Here is a 13,153-nt window from a genome sequence, read left to right as displayed (position 1 = left end):
GTGACAAGTGAAACAGCTTAACAGAAGCTGCAAGTTCATGCTCACCTTCAGAGGTGTATCACAGCACAACTACAACTAAAAAGCAATGTGGTTGTTTGCTCCTGACCTTTTCTAACACAGTGGAGCCAGAGGATTTTTTTTATAGTTTTAACATTAAGTTCTGAATATGCATTTTCAGCAGTGTTACAGTAACATGATTAGATTTGTCAGTAAGAAGCAGTGTAAGGGTTTTTAAAATTCAGTAATTAAAGTTAGTGTTATAAACCTCGTCTCAGATATGACAATGTAGAGAGCCTGCACACGTATTCGTCTTTATTAAAACCAATTACAGCAGCAGAACACCCTTGCACACAGGTATATGAAACTCAATCTGAGTCCTACACTCCTCTCCAAGTACCACCTACAACATCTAACAACAAGCTAAATCTCTCCTCACCGGAGACTTGCATATGCTATAAAGGCACACCGGCAACACTTGATCTTTATCTGTGGCTACAGCTCCCCATCTGTCCTCCTCACTCTGGCACAACAGCTCTAACTGTCCCTTCAAAAATCAACACTGAATACTACTATACATGACATGGACAAAGACAGACAATAGTTAATAAAACTACTTAACTTTACCAGCGTCAGAGGTCAGCCTCCAGGGTTTGAGCTTTGGCACTGACCTGGCTTCAGTTACAGTCAGCTGTGGGGGAAAGTGCGGGTCCAGCATAGTGAGGTGTCTTCCATGTGCTACTGAAGAGCCCCATCAACAGGCTGGAAAGCAGACAAAAGCACTCCTATGTTCCCTACTACCTTACCTACCTATCTCCTTCATCGGTAAATGGCAACCACCCCCCGGCAATGAGTGGAATATGAATTGCTTGACTGGACTTCTGCCTTGTAACATCCACCAAGCTCCACTCTCTAGAGAGTCGAGCACCCATTCAAACTGCTCCTTTTCAATCTTCTCCGAACCCCCCAGAGGTTCAGTCACCTGTTTAATCAACACTGGTGTAACCATTCATTTACTCTCTTCTACCTCACTCACAGGCAGTATTACTCACTCCATCATTAATCTTAGTAACGCTCTGTTAATTTGTCAGTTCAGGGGTCCACTTGTTTGTCGTCTTACTGGTAGTTTGATTGTAGCGTTTACCAGAAAATTCCTTCAGAGTGTGTTTCTTTTGTAATATGGCAGAAGGTTTTTCTGGGCTCTGAGGTGCCACATGCGCTCCTTACCTTGACATGCTCAGATATTCAAGATCCTCCCAAATCTTTCCTCCCTCTGTTTTGTAGAGTGACACTAACCACCCTGTAGAGAAACCTCGTCTCAACAGCTTGTCTTGTGCTTTAATAATTACCCAGGATCTTGTGACAAGAGGTGAATATTTCCAAGTGTATTAAAAAATAACTTACCTCACAGAGCCAGGATTTGCAGTATATCTTGAATGAATGCAATCAGAGAAAGAAGGGATGGGAGCAAAGGTGAGAGAAAAATAAAGCATGTTGTAAAGATTAGTGTCTCTAGTTAAGGTTCTGCTTGAATTGAAGGTAAAGGTTGAAGGTAAAATCAGTGATGATGAAGGTTTCTAAGATGTACAGAACATCTATGTGTACATGAACACAGCAGATACATGTGGGCAGGTGCACCATACTACATGAGTCTACATGTGTGTTGTGTATTCACAGTGTGTACCACCTCTGTGTGCATACATGCTGTAACTTCTGGCTCAGCTCAGTTTGAGCTCAGGCTGCACCAGACCATAAATCTGACAGACATGACTGTCTCAACATAGCATGGAAGATCAGTAAGGAGCTACTCTGGCATGTCCAACCCCACCCTCCTCCTCCTCCCCCTTCCCCTTCCCCTCCACCACCAACACTCCATCTGACTATGAATCATATCAGGATAATAATGAACCATTTAATGTCCTGTGTGTTGATTTATCAGACGTGCCGGAGTGGCTAATTTAAAAATATAACGTCATAAGTCATCCGGCAACTGAACAGTTTGCCGGCTGGCTGCCTTCTGTGGAGTGTGTGAGAGTGAGTGTGTGTATTTGTGTGTGTGTGTTGAGCGATGGTCACTGTATCTGTGTGTGTACTTGGCCGTGTCCGTATGTTCCATTGCTCTCCAGTGTTTGATCTGGACATCATTAGGGAATGATTAAAGCATAAAAAGCGAATTTGCGACCACATACTGAGATCATTAAATGTTGAGCCTACTTTTGCTGTCAAACTAGTTGTCCACAGTACAACATTCATTTGATCATTTGCTGCTCAAGAGATGCATAGAGGTCCAGGTTAATACCAGGCTTAATTTGTCTAAAATGCATTTTGGGGATATTTGGGTGGCAAACCAATTCAGGTTGAGGCAGGTCAGAACTCCTTAGTGGGCCTCAGGAAATGAAGTTTTCATATTCTTATCCTACAGTTTTCTCCCCCCCCCCATATGATTATAGTTTACTAATATAACTGCACACCTCAACATCTATAAAAGCAAGTATTTTTCACAAAAATTCACCCTAAAGTAAAAAAGACCTTGATAGCACAGAGGTAGAAGTCCTGTTGTTGGATAGTCAGCATATAAACACTATGTTTAGCAGGGTCAGCCATGGTGTTAGGAGACCGGGAAAAGCTAAGAAATGAGAAAATGGTAGTTTTCAATGATGTGCGAACAGCACACATTGGCATCGAAATGTGTCCCAATCTATAGATATATAGATACTTTTTTAAATCCTTGACAGGTCCTTCATTTGGTTACAGCAGTTACATCCACAAACAGGGAGGTGGGAGGAGTGCTGGTTCTGGAAAAGCACTGTCACACTCACTTTGTCGCCACTGATGCTGTTGACACTGTCTGGGATGCAGCCCTTCAGCCATGTCTCTGCTGGTAGATGTTGAGATACTTCACTGAATAAGTAAAACTTTGACCTGCTGGTGGTGCTAGATGATAAGTCAGAGGATTACCAAAATCAGCAGCATTCATCCTTTGGGAACTGCCAATATCTGTATTACATTTCATGGTATCTCATCCCATATTAACTGAGATATTTCAGTCTGGACCAAAATGGTGGACCATCCCGCATAGTGGTTATTGACTAAAAATAAGAATCGGTCAAGGTGAAGCGACAGTCATGGACATGGATAAGAGAAGACTACACAAGGTGATGCTGCATTGACGTAAACAATGTCCCACCACAAAGAAGCTTCCATATAAACCCTGAGGCATCTAGCAGGCCTTTATCCATATAAAGGGGATATTTAGAACACTAATAACATGGCTCTTGTAAAATTGACTTTTGTTTTGGATTAGGATTAACCCAGTACACCATATCCTCTATAATATACCTATTCTACCTTCTGTTTACATTTCCTGGTGTTTTGTGTTACCATCTCCCTTACAAAAACATTTCTGGAGAATATATGCACCAGTTTAAAAGAAATAATTTCAATTTGTCTGATACATACTTTACAAGCGTACTAATGTGATATGACAATCTGTTTCGTAGACAAATACATGTGAGGAAGCAGTCAGGTCGTCGATAAAAATGAGCAAACATTAGCAGCTGTTTACAGTCACCAAAACCAAGATCTGTAGTCCAACACGGCGGCTGTTTATCTGTTTGGGGAGTAGCAGAAGATGGACCCATTGCTCTTTAATCAATTTAATCGAAAAACCACCAAAACACAATAATCCTCATACATAGACATATGTACTACTGTTTTTCATTGATCTTACTACTGTTTTAATTTGTATTTGTTCCATATTTTGCTCATTATTCTTCGGTCTGAAACAGTACCTCTTGGCTTGTTATAAAAAAAAAAAACCTACTACGCAGATTTCCATATTTTCAATTTTCGCCTCTGTTTTCCTTTGTTAAGAACAAATGCTGGCTCCCAGTGTATGTGTGAGTGTTTGAACAGTAAGATTGCAGGCATTGTGGCAGCAGTCATTCTAATCTATCACCTCTGTGTGAGCCGGGGAGAGGTGAGACAGAACAGGCTGCATTTCTTAGGTCAGGGTGTTGGGAGGAGAGAAGAGGGAATAGTCAGTGGGGAGACTGTGTGAAAAGATTGTTTTAACATGTGCATGCCAGTCTGGATCTGTATACGCCTCGGTGTGTGTGTAGTTTGTGTGATGAGATGTTTGCCTTTGTGACCTCTCATCAGAAAAGGCAATCCATAGAAACGCCGGAGAATTTTTCTGAGGGCTAAATGAACGCCAGCCTGTGATTGTTGAGTACATGCAGCCAAAACCTCATCTATCCATCAACTGAATGGTAAATAGACTCCATTTGTATAGTGCTTTCCTAGTCTTCCAACCACTCAAAGTGCTTTTACACTACAAGCCACATTCACCCATTCACACACACATTCATACACTGATGGCACAGCCTTCTGGGGCTATTTGGGGTTCAGTATCTTACCCAAGGAAAATTCGACATGTGGACTGAAGGAGACGGGAACCAAACTGCAGATCTTCCGATAAGATGACCCGCTCTACCTCCTGAGCCACATGTCATAATATATAACTTCTGTGCAAAGTAACTTCCTGTGCATAACATGTGTGTCATGTGGGTTTAATCTAATGAGATATATAGGCCTACTTTGAAATAAATTAAACAAAGCTATATGCAAGCCTATTTCAGTCCTCCCTGTACATGTGGGAAATTAATCAAATGAAAAGTAAAGACGATTAATGACAGCAAACTGCAGCAGAGACCAACGTTAACTGCTCCTATCCTCTCTATCAGCGGGGGCGGAGCTGAGACCTCCATGTGTACAGCTGAGGCAGACAGCCTATCAACTTAATTCAGTAATTTAACAACAATTTCTATGAAACAAGACTCCATATCACAAAAAATGATGTCGAAAGATGTGATAAAATGATAAAAACGAAACCTATAACCTTCTTGACTGACTTTCTGGTAAACATGTCATTTATTTTACAATATTTAGCTGCATCAGTGGCAGGGCTTTGTGTTTTCTGTCCCTCTCCGTCTCTGCTCCATGTTTCTTGTCTGTCCCTCTATTTCTCGTGAGTTGAATAACAGCGGATAACAGCAGAGTTGTAATACTTTTTATTGTTGTGTGTCGCGGAGTGGCATGATTACATAAGTCAGATAAGTGGATTTGATTGGCCCGGGCATCCGGCAACTCATTCTTGCTGTAATATTGTTGTTGGTGAAGTTGACTGTTAGTCAGCCCAGAACAACCATTAGACCACAGAGAATTGTCCCGGTGCTCCCGATGGGAGGCAGACCGCCTGTGGTGCATACTTATTACTTCATACCCTTATTAGGAAAAAATTATCTATCAGGACAAACCACTGAACAAACACAACTAGGACAACCAGGATAACCATACCCAACGATATGATAAATACAATCACAAAGACTTTATAAGAGGTGGTAAGTGGTGGCAATGGCTGCCACAGGCTATATTAGCAGAGATGTCATTGGATCATTCACAGTATATTTAAGGTACAATTCACTAACAAAGACCACACCAACTTAGTTATGAATTTAAAAATGTATTGCAATAATAGTAAAGGGATGAGGGTTGAGTGTTGAGGGTAAGGGGAGGGGGATTAGGGGATAAAGGGATGGGGGTGTAGGGATGAGGTCAGAATCAGGGTGCCAGGTGGATGAATGGAAATAGGGAGGGTATGAGACATGGTCTTTGTTCCTGAACTTAGTTATAAACCTTCATTTAGTAAGTGGACTGACTACAAATCAGTTCCAAACATGGAAAATGTACTAGACTTCTTTTAGCCATCGTACAGTAGATTTAGGAGTCGTAGGATCATTGAAATTGGAACTTATCATACAAAGGCTAACATATTATGCAAATAGAGTATGTTAACATACAAGATAACGGTGCAGTGGAATAATGAAGACTGGTCAAATTAATTATATCTCACCAGACCAGCCTGAGCAGGGAGCAAAGCAAATATCTGCTGATGTCTGTGCATTGGAAACTTAAGAAATATAGTACATCTCAAAGGATCTGAAATAAAATATGAACTATGATAACTTTATTTAGAACTTGATTGATTATTTTTTGCTTCTTGAAACTGGGAAACTATGTGTTAAAAAGGCTCCAATTCCTACAATGTGCACCTGATGTGCTCGTAAACACACTCAAGTGAAAGCCAGGGTCAGAGGAGCAACTTGAGCACTTGAACACTTGACATCCAGCGGTTTAAAGGTGTCAGAATGTGTCAGCCAAAGTGCTTGTCGGATCATCGAACAGCATCTGAAATTGGAGGGCAATTGTTGCAACTTTCTCAAACTGGCAAACAGTGATTGGCCAGTGTGTGTGGAGGAAAGACACTTGGTAGGATTTGAACATATTTATGTGCGTACAACAAGTACAACACCATGAAAAGTGTGCTGAAAAGTGTGCACCATCACCCCCACATGAAAGGTTCATTGCGTCTCATCCCTCTCTATGATGGCTGGCTATTCACCCTGCCTTTGAGTGAGGTCATTTGGAACAACTATTAACACTTTGCCATAGGCATGGTCAGACCACACTTTGTACATACTAATCATACCCTGGCCTTTTCACCTTGCTGCACTGATGTAGATGTGTACTCTAGGGTGTCACCAGGACATCACTGTTGGGTGTGCTGACAGGTGTAACAGAGTACACATCTGATCACATCTAACCACACAAGTTAAACACTTTTGGGCAGACAGGGCGCCTTCACACGTCACCTGTTTGGTTCGGTTCAACTAGTGCATTTGTCTTCCTGGTGCGGTTCATTTGGGCTGCTGTGACAGTTGTCATGTGGCCATAAAAAGGTGAACAAGAGACCGACAATGCCTTGGTATTAAATGATGCTCAGTGGGTATCAAGGGGGCTGCATGTCAAAAAAGAAAGCAAAATCTTCAGATTTCACAATCTTTCTGACTTTCAGTTATCCAGTCTTGGTGATCATGTGGTCAGTATACCTTCATCCTCTTGTTCCCTGCTGACAGAACTGCACCACACACTATTCTACCGGGATGACAGCTGTGTGTTCAGACATGCATCTCTGCACGTTACTATTGTGCTGAGCTGTTATTTGTGTATCTGTGCTCCTGTGTTGTTGTTTTTTTGCCCACTGTGAGCTTCAAACAGTGTAGCAGGCAAAAATCTCATGAAGACAGCTATTTACGAGAGGAGAGAACTGTTTACATTGGACACCATCACTTAGAGTGGATCTGTATTGGACATTTATATGAGGGATGTTTATCTATCCCTCTCAGATGATTCAATGCATATCTATACACAGTCCATTTTATAGTTTAGAAAACCATAAATACGTTTGTAATGATGTGATGCAATTTCGATCTGACTGCAGTTTAATATTGATTGAGTTCAGATCCTGCAGGATTTGTGTGAGGCCAGACCAGACCAGCAACAGTTTGGCATTGAAAATAAAATTTGGCATTGAACACAAAACCTGAAATGAATAAGGAAATATTGGCACTTAAACCCTTGTATTGGAGTAAAGTTGTATTGGCACTGAAACAAGTTCCACTGAAAAAATAAAAGGCAAATATAACCTTACAAAATATTTTTTTTGTGATATTTTTACATTACGATTAGTTTGTCCATATCAATCATCATTTTTTTTTCTTGATGTGACAGTCATTGGCAGTTTCAAAAAAGTTTTTTTCAAACTTGGATGGGAAGACTCTTAAAATGAAATGAAATTGAATATAGACTCATCTGTTAATTTTAATAAATATATATTTTTGTAAATGTGGTGATATCTACAAATAGAGCCCCAGAGGCAGCACTTTTGTTGCCCAGTAAAAACATGAAGCTTCATTTTACATACCAGGTGGACAGAAAGACAACTCCTATTGATTGATAATGTAGCTCAGGGGTAGGCAACCTCTTTGACATAGAGTGCCAGTTTTTAATTTTCTTGTTAATGAATGTGCCATAATCAACAATAAGTTAAAATCTTAAGTTAAATTATGACACAAAATACAAAACCCTAACCCTAACCCATATGCAAGAACATTTTAAAGATATTTTCCCATTATTCACAACAAAGGCTTAGGGATTATGTATGAATCCCATTTTCAAAACACTGCTTTCAGTAACTCATTTAAAACATATTGCACTGGGAGGAAATGTCAAAACGCAGTTCATCAGTGCATCAAACAAAAAAAGTATATTATATCAGAATGCTGCCATCCACATGGAACATCCACATCAACATTTTAATTTTGGAAGCTGACTGATGTATTATGTGTCTTTGCTCCTCTCTCAGCACAGACTGACGCGCTGTAAATTGGAGCAGGATGACACCCAGAAGTGATTTCTTTAGAGAGGTCCTTATTATTACAAAGATGCTGGAACTTTGTTCTCTATTATAATGTAAAAAAACAACAACAATAAAGTTGGATCTTTGTAAGCAGATCTGTGCTCACAATGTTTGTCACTGATGCAGTGGTGCGCTTCAACATCTGCTGCGGGTCAGTTTAGTCTGTAAATACTGAAACATCTCAGCAGCTAGTGTCTGAAATACTTCTGATCAACACACTGAATCAGCACACACCTGTGAACCTTTCTGCTTTTCTTTTATTTCTCCATACATCGTACAGCAGTAACAGCTCATCAATAATTCATTGCAGACACAGCTGGAGCATGCAGCTTGTGCTTGGAACAGCTATTTACAGGACGCTATAGTTCAAGTGCAGATGCTGTTATATTGTTATATTTATTGTTTTCAGTGTGGACGGCCCTTAACACTTGACATTCGGCACACAACATTCTCAAAACAAAATGCACACAACACAGTCCTTTTGAAAACAAAACCAAACTCTTCTGTCCATGAGGCTCTTAGCTGGCGGTGTTTCCATCAGAAATCTGAACCGCGGCCCTCAGTGGGAGATGTCTGCAGGACAGCGGCCGCACAGCCCTGTGGGAAACGTGGACGGGATTGGGTGCTGTCAGTTAAACCAAAGAAGACGGGCCACGCATAAAGCAGGTACCCTGGTTAACAGGTGATTTTAAATGCTGCTTAGAGGGTACTGCTTTTGCCGGTGTGCCAATGACTATGCTGCAGCGTGCCAACCATGGCACACGTGCCTTAGGTTGCTGACCCCTTTTGTAGCACCTGAACTGTTGGATGTGAATACGTAACTGTTTACTAAGTTCAATATATCAACTAAAAATGTGATATGTCAATTTTGTGTTCACAACTTATTTCTGCTGCCCCCAAGTGGCCAATTAAATCAGTTACAGATTTAAGATTAAAAAAAAAAAGAAGATTTCTGGGCATATTGAAGATCAACAAGAGCATGCATTTAGACAAAACATAGTAATTCACTATGGACATAAACACCTAAAAAAATTATCATTATATGGGCATTGATACAGCAATTATTTAATTTGGTTTCCAGGTCAGGGTTATTATTATCTAAATTTGGCATTTTGAGTATGTCCTTGTAAGTAGAATACTGTATGTCTTCTGTACTGGTCATCAGCAGGTAGGAATTAGGTAGCTCTGTCCACTGAAAGCAGTAAGTAGTAGTAACTAACATTATTTTATGCCGGTTGACTGCTCTTCTAGGTAACTTTTATGGATTTTCTTGATTTGTCACAGAATTTAGGTCGCACCTGTGGTTGTGTTTAGATTCAGCTGTATTTCTGAATCTAGTTTGGGTTCAGCATGTGGCATTTGGGTTTTTTCACAAGTGTGTGAAGTCGCTGGATAATAAGGTGACGACTGTAGCTCCTTTAGATGTTTGTATGCGCATATTTCAATGCTTCATTGCTGTTTTCATCTTGAAATTGTGTTCTTTTGTGGTTTTGTGTGAGGCCCAGCACAGGAACAATTGTGGCTTGTAGATAAGATGCCAAATAACATTACCATATGGATTTATATGCATTTGTCTGTATGGTAAATATTAGGATGAGTGTACTGGGAGCTGCATGTTCATATCCATTCCCTTTATGTAATCAAAAGACATCGGGGAACTAGAAGCCTATGTCATTAATTTTCCTTTTCAGTGCATTTTGTATCCCACATATATATTCTACACACATTTTCGCTCTCCCTCAGCTCGAATGCATGAGTAGGTTTCTCAGTGCCAACCACAAGCTATATTTGTTACGCTAATTTCAAAACAAGTGGGAGTAATTAATTGATTGGGTGCACGGAGGCCTTTCGGGCATAACTTTTCTCTGCTCTTCACCCGTCTCTGAGCCTCTCCTGGGATGTGAGTGTTATTCCTAAGGCAGCAAATTTTGCTGTTGTGCTGATTACAAACGCAGTGCACAGACACACTCCCAACTCCCTGACTTAAGCAGATGGCACAAGTGACTCATTTTTCTTTTGGTATCCTCGGCTGACCCTGCCAGTAAATACCTGTGTAATTACTGCCGGCGACTAGTGTGAACAATTGGGCGAAACATACCTGAGTTTTGGTCTCTCACACCAAGGTCAAAGACTAGTATCTTGTATCCTTTTCCGAGCACAATGAGTTGACCATATAATTTGAATTTAGGAGCAGTCAGTGGCAGATGAAAAATATCATCCCTGAAAATATGGCTTTGGGGCCAAAAGGAAACAGGCTAAAGGTGTAAACAACCTTTTATCATGTGCAATTAACAGGCAGCTATAATAAATCACAGCTGCTCTGTGTGTCACATATATTAATGACTCTCTCTCTCTTATTGGAGAAATTAATTATTTACAATGCACAGGCAGAGAATCAAATCCCACAGGAAGAAGTCTTTTTCAGGGTAGTATAGCTGCAGAGGGAGATTGATGTAAAGCACATGACACACTATTATCTCTTTCTGTAGGTGGGGAATGTATTGAAATGCTGACTTTTGTGATAATTCTCTGCTGTAACAGTTTTCTATTTCATGTATTCATAAAAAAAAACATTAACAATGTGGCATACACAATTCACTGCTTGGGTTTGCAAAGGCTTCACTTGGCTTGACAGGAAGAAAGTATCACCTCTCTGTTTTGAGTAGATTGTGCAAACGTTTTTTAAATAATGGTACCATTTCTGACAAAGGCCCATATTTCATTTTTTGAGGTGCAGATGATAGTTTGAGTCTGTATACTATACACTATATGTGAAGCTCTAGTAATATTTGCACACAAAAACAATGCTGTATCATTATTACAGGCATGTCCAAACTATTCTAGGTTTTGTTCCAACTAATAAAGAACACACAATTTAATTAATCAACTAAGACAGAGATCAGTTGATTAAATGACTCAATATGACCCTTTATGGAATAGTTTGGACATCCCTGCATTAGTGCTATTGATATTAGCATGGTGAATGTTCATGTTTGTTAGTAAGGTAGGAAGGTGACTTTAGCAGGAAAGCTAATTTGGATTGTTGTGTAGCAGAATGCTATCAGGCTCAGTGTAACTATCTGTTCTGCCTGTGTCAGAACAGCATGTTATTGCTTTACTCAAGTATTTGATTTGTCTCCTAGAAATTATGTTCATATACAACTTAACAAACAAAAAACAACAATATCATTTCATTTGGATTGTAAAGGAAGCTCAACAGCAAAAGGCAAAAGCAAACTGTGGTCTTTTATGAGGTCAAATGCTTTGTGTAGTCTGTCCAACTCTGAACTCTCTGAAAGGTTTTTACTGTTTTATAACATGATGGTGCTACTTCATGATGGTGCCATTTTTAGTATAAACCCTCTGTTTGAAGTGATTGTTGCTCTGTATTACAAATTGAATGTGTGCATGAACGCTTTATATTATTTTGGATAGATATTGAATGCACAGCTCCTGCTAACAATGCAGGAGTCAGGACACATCTATTTATTTTTGTGACAGTGGTACCAGAGTTAAGGGTTAAAGGACGGGCTCACATTTTTCTGTCTTTACACATTAACATGTAATGCCATAAAGTGTTGCATTCCTGGGCTGAGTCATTTAATATGAAATGTGAATGTATATATGGGCATGTGAGAAGGATAGATTCCTTTAAATCATCTGCTGACCTGTAAAGCATGCAAATATCATCTATATATAGAAGTATAAGTTAATACTATGTTCACCACAGTGTAAGTGGACAAAACCTTAAAGGTCAGGTGCACTGTAATGCCAATAAAATCACTGGTCAATTTAAGAAAAAATTAATTCAATCATGTATGAAATATACAACTTGATTTTTAACATTTTAAATATCTCAGTTTATTCGACCATTTCAATGTAGCTTCATCTGTACAGTCTGATTTTTAAAAATTGTATTTACAAAATGAACTTTAATTATTTTGAAGATATCATTAAATTCAGCAAGATTACCCTCTCGAGAATTGCTGTAGTATCCTAATATCTTAAACTTAAACTGGCACTCTATGCAGTCTGGTCAGCCAAACCAATTCTAGTTTTCTTTCTTTCTTTTTTTTATTCACCATTCAGTTTTTCGTTCTTTTAAAAATTCAATACATATTATACAGAGAGAGCGGCATGGTGGTGCAGTGGTTAGCACTGTTGCCTCAAAGCAAAAGGGTTCTGGGTTGGAACCCTTCTATGTTAGCCCTGTGATGGACTGGCGACCTGTCCAGGTGGGAACTGTGCTTCTCACCCAATGACAGCTGGGATTGACTCCAGCACCCCTTGACTCTCTGTAGAATAATTGGTGTTCTTCTCATGTCTGTCCTGAACATTGTTATGAAATATTTCTTCTTCAATGGTAATAATAATATCCATAATACATAAACATAAGAAGCACACATCAAATACCGCACCACACATACTATTAATATGTAATGCATTAACTGTTGCATTAGGGAAACATACTTTGTGGTTTGTACCTGAGAAAAATAGGAAAACAGATTGTTGAACCAGATGGTTCTGGCATTGCGTGTATTAATGGTGACCATCTTTCAGCAGGCCTGTTTGTTTTCAACTATAATCTTGTTGTGATTTCTCCATAATAAAAACATTTTTCACCGTCTCGCCATTGCGTTATGCTGGAGGGCTGCAGGAAGCTGTCATCATTGTCTTGGCTATTAAAAACAGAATTATCAATAAAGAAATCAAATCTCTATCAGCCATATTATAAGGAAATATACCCAGTATGAAAAGTACTGGATGTAAAGTTAATATCCAAAACCTGTTTAATCCCCTTTTGAACATTCTGCCAGAAATCCAGGGGCTTTGAGC

This window comes from Scomber japonicus, chromosome 1, assembly GCF_027409825.1.
Source record: "Scomber japonicus isolate fScoJap1 chromosome 1, fScoJap1.pri, whole genome shotgun sequence".
Taxonomy (NCBI): domain Eukaryota; kingdom Metazoa; phylum Chordata; class Actinopteri; order Scombriformes; family Scombridae; genus Scomber; species Scomber japonicus.
This window is presented reverse-complemented; position numbering follows the sequence as displayed.